Source organism: Porcisia hertigi, chromosome 34, assembly GCF_017918235.1.
Source record: "Porcisia hertigi strain C119 chromosome 34, whole genome shotgun sequence".
In the NCBI taxonomy this organism is placed as follows: domain Eukaryota; phylum Euglenozoa; class Kinetoplastea; order Trypanosomatida; family Trypanosomatidae; genus Porcisia; species Porcisia hertigi.
In genome coordinates this window covers 1,043,312-1,048,151 of record NC_090593.1, presented here as the reverse complement: position 1 = coordinate 1,048,151, position 4,840 = coordinate 1,043,312, and positions in this window count along the sequence as shown.

Sequence of the window (4,840 nt, the reverse complement as noted above, 5' to 3'; positions counted from 1 at the left end):
CCGGCTCCACCTCCTAATAAGTGGGGGCCTTCCCTCCGAGAACGAGACAGACGTGTGTGTCTCTTCTAGACTTCAGCTTCAACTCTTCTGCGCCCCGCTCATTTTTTTTTTCGGAAGGGGTGTGCCGCAGAAGACTCGAAACTGAAGCCGCATTACGGTCGACGTGAGTGGCACATTAGCCGAGATGTGTTGAAGTGGAGGAGAAAGAGAAAAGGGAGGAAGGGGGGGGGTCATTTTACATCACTCTTTTGTTTCACAAAGCATATCTGCATCGACTATTGTTGTGTTGCCTGTTCCAAGTAATGACACTGAGGGGCTCTGGGTGATGGCTGGATAGGTGAGAGGAAGTGCTTTTCTAGGCAGGGAGGGGAGATGCGTCTGCAAAAAAAAAAAACAATGTAAGCAGGTGCAGTTGGCATTGTCTCAAGAATGTCTCGATGTTTTTGTTCACACGGGTGTTTTTTAAAAGTTTTGCCCCCCCCCCCCTCCCCTCCTCCCCCTTTTCCGTGTATCTATCTGGGACACAGTCGGCGTTCGGTAAGATCGAGCCAGTGGCGCGAGCTGCCGGAGCATGCGCGCTGTGTGTGCAAGAAAAAAAAGCGCTTTGGTGATGATCATCAAAAGGAGCGGATCTTTGTGATTTGGTTTTGTCCGCCTCCCTCTTTCCGTCGTATTGTCAGCCCCATTTGATCATCCCATTTTTGTGTCATGTGCATTAAAAAAAAAGATGCTCATCGAGATATAAAAGAGAAAACTGCATAATGACAATCTTTTTTTTTTTCTACGGACTTCGACACGCGCACTCATGTACTTGAGCCGGGGCCTTCCGCCTAAAAGAAAAAACAGAGTTGGAGAGCGCATAAAAAAGTACGAGGTGCCCCCTTGAGGCGATGACTTGTGTTGACGTTCCCCTTCTGTTTTCTCTCTTCCCTCAAGAGACTGCCAAATGTTTTGGAGTCCGTTCTCTCTCTGTTCTCGTATAAGTCTGGTTCGGCTCGTGGGTGTCGACCTCAAAGTGGGATGCAGGAGGGCGATGCAGCGGATGTGCCAAATCTCTCTCCTTCCTAGCCACCCGATTTCTCATGAGGTTTTCTTCCTCATTTGTGGTCATTATCCCGTCCTCTCTTTTTCTGACTTGTCAACTACCTCCCCCCTTTGCATGTGATCACGCAGGCTATTCAGTTCCCCTCTCTTTGTTTTTTTTCTTGTTCGGCTTGTCTTATTTGGAGTCTTTCTTCCCTCACCCCAGAGCGTTTTTTTTTGATTGTGTTTATCTGTTCCCACTCCTTCTCCCATCTCCGTTCTTTTCTCCTCTCCCCCCCCTTTGATGACTTTCACAGGCACTTCATATATATATTTATATGTATATATATGTATATGTATTTATATATATATATGTATTTATATGTATATTTATATGTATTTCTCATACACATTCCCCGGCTCTTTTATTCCTCACCGCTCCTCCCTTTTTTCGTGTGTTTGTGTGTATGAATGACTGCTAACCCCTCTTCTGTCCCCCTTTTCTCCTCCACCTTTTTCCCCTTGCCCTTGTTTTACGTTTTTCCCGCTTTGCTTGACCTCTCCGTGGTGAAGTTTTTTTTTCCATTTGTTGTTGTTCTCTTCCCCCCCTCCTTCGCCCTCCCCTCCGATATCAGCACCACCGCGTGTTCACATGTGGGGCGAATTAATGAAGCCTCTCTTCCCCCTTTTAAATATTTGGGTGTGTGATCCTGCTCACTTTTCTCTCTCTTATTTTCCATTTTTATTTTGTATGTATGGGAATTCCCCCTTTTCTTGTGTGAGGGTGAGGGTGAGCATCACACTTTGGTGTATGCTGTCTTTATTCTCTTCCCTCATTTTTGATTCTGGCACTCCTGCCTTTTACCCCATGGGTTTTAATGGTACTCTCGGGTGCTGGCAGCTTTTGCGCTTTTCTCGTTGTCTTTTTTTTTGGGGGTGGGGGTGGGGGAGGACGGGTGGTGGTGGTGATGACGTTATATTTTACTCACCTTTTTTTTTGTGTATTTTTGTATATGCCTCACCCCTTCAGACGTCTGTCTTCCCATTTTTCTTCAGTCATTCTAGTGCTCAGTTTTCCTTCGTTCTTTTCATGTGTTTGCCTGTTGCTTATTTGGTCCTGTGCTGGCTCTGAGCTGTGCTGTTTGTGCACTAGATATATTTATGTATATATGTATATTTATATATGTATATGTATATAAATATATAAATATATAAATCGTTTTTCCCCCTCGAATCCCCATTTACTCCCCCCTCTTCCCTCTTATCCCCCCCTCCCCCCCTCCTCCCTCCCCCCAAAAAGTAATCGTTTTGCCTATAATTGTGCGTATTCTTCATGTAGAGTTTTTTCCCTGTGAGTGAGTGATTGTATGTATGTCCAGTGCTTCCACACACGCTCTTTTCGTTCTTCACCCCCCTTTTTTTTTGTCTGTGTGTTTTGCTGTTACAGCTCCACACACGCACACGGGAGCACTTTTCTGTTCCCCTTTCCTCCCCCTCCCCCTCCCTCCCTCCTCCCCTCCCTCCCCCTCCCCCAGTATCGGAAGCGTAAGCGTGAGTGCGTAGATGAGCATGGGAAGGAGAATGGCGAACAGTTCAAGCAGGTACTGGAACAAATGTGGTCTTTGCGGGATATGCGTTTTTTTTTGTTTACACACCAGCAGGCATGTTCGCCGCCACATCCCTCACTCGACTCACATCAACTTTCAACGATTTGTTTTTGACCAAAACATATATTTTCCCGGGTCGTGTCGGCCTTGTCAAGCTTCTTTATTTATTTACTTCCCTTTTCTTGAATCTAGTCTGACGCGAAGCTGTGTGTCCTCACCTTTGGCGACATCAACGAAGTCGTTATCTGTCGCTCTTTTTCTTCACTCTGTCGACTTTGCATTACTGTGCACCGCTTGCCACGCCCCTATGTCGTTCTTGTACATTTTCTTTTCTTGTGTGATGGGCATTGTCATCATTAGCTCTTCTCTTCACAACGAAGGCGTTTGCTATTGTGCACGGGCACACACACACACACACACACACACACACACACACACACATACACACTTTACTCCCTCCTTATTTTCTCTGTTTTCTCGTGTGTCTTGCGGATCCCCTCCGCCTTTCCTCTCTTTTATTGGACGGTCTGATGATGACAGGGGGGGGGGTGCACCTCACCGTGGAGTCTTTGACAGGTACTCGTGTCCACTTTCCTCTTTCTCCCTGTGTGTGTGTGTAAGGGGGGGGGTGAGGGAGGAGGGGTCGGCGCTACCGCGAAGAACGATACACTACAGGGTGCCTTGATTTTGATCGGGGGCGGCTGCACGGCGATGCGTGAAGCGGTGTGGCTGGAGTCGATGCCAGGGGCCGTGCTCAGCTGACGGGGCTCGGAGTTGCCTCCGCAGGTGTGCACCTCTCTTGTACACCACGTGTCTGGTCTCTGAGGAGGCGACCGGGGCGTAGAGGAGACACTTGAGCTCCTGTGGTGTATTGCAGAATGGATGCGTCGGAGCGAAAAAACCTGTAAAGTGCCGTATGGGGGAGATGAGTAGTAAGGCTCTCTTCTGTTTTCTCTGCTTGGAGAGGCTCTTTCGTTTCTTTCGCATGTACGAGGACAATGTGTGTGTGTGTGTGTGTGTGTGTGTCTTCCCTCCGTTTCTTTTGTTTCTCCAACCTTTTTTTTTCCATGCTCGACCGAGTATTCCCCCCCTCTTCTGTGTTTTTGCGCACGTGCACCCATTGGTATTTTTTCTCAATTTTTGCGCTTGTCTGCGGATGTTTGTTTTATTACTTTTTTTATTGTTTTGCCTTTCACTCCTTTTCTCCTGTCACGCCTTTTTTTTTGCGGGTGCCTCTTCCTCCCCCCGATTATATTTATTATTTCTTTTTAAAAGAAAAATGTTTTGCTGATATTTCATATATATTTGATGGGTATCCGAGAATCATTTGGCGTTTTTTCTTGTAGATATATATATATGTGTATATGTATATATTTCTTTTTGGCCCTTCCAGGTGTCCGTGTCTTGGCATTTGACCAATGATGTCTTTTTTTCTCTCTTCCCTTCCCCTTTCCTTCCTTTCCTCTCTCGCCTATCCTTGCCTTTCTAATGTCGACTTCAAAAAAAAAGAAAAAAAGGATTGGGGCAGGGGGCCACTTTTGTTTTTTTTTCCAACGACGCATTCTTCCTCGCGAACACCTAACCGCGCAACTATTGCAAGCCGGAGAGCGGCGGATTTAACCCACCCCATACCACATCGAGTAAAGAAAAATAGAGTTGGGGATGTGAAATGTGTGTGTATGGGTGGGTGGGTGGGGTAAGTGCAAGTCGACGGTAACGTAACCAAAAACAAAGGTGAAATGTGGTGTGGGAGCGGTTCAAACACGCATAAAAATGTGAGAAACCGCAGAGCTTCATGAATGTTAGATTTATGTATAGATCTTTCCTCTTTCTCTGTCCAGTCAGTTGAACTACCACATGCGGATATGTGTCTATAATCAAGATCGATCAAGCGAAACGAAGGGAAAATACTAACGTTTCCTTTCACCCCTTCCTCCCCGCCCCCCCTTCTCCCCCCTTTTCTACGCCTCCCTTATCTCTCCTCTCCCTTCTCATTCGTCAGGAACTCTCGCATCATGGCTGGTATACCTGATTTTTTCTTGGCGGCATGCGATTTTTTTCCTTTCGCGTATGTGTGCGGGAAGACATTATGGTGTCACCAGTGTGCAGGCTTTTGTTTATTTTGTTGGATGTATGAGTCCGTATGCGACTCCCTCCCTGTCACGTTCCCACCTTTCCCCCTTTCTGCTTTTTTTTTCGGTTTCTCGCTA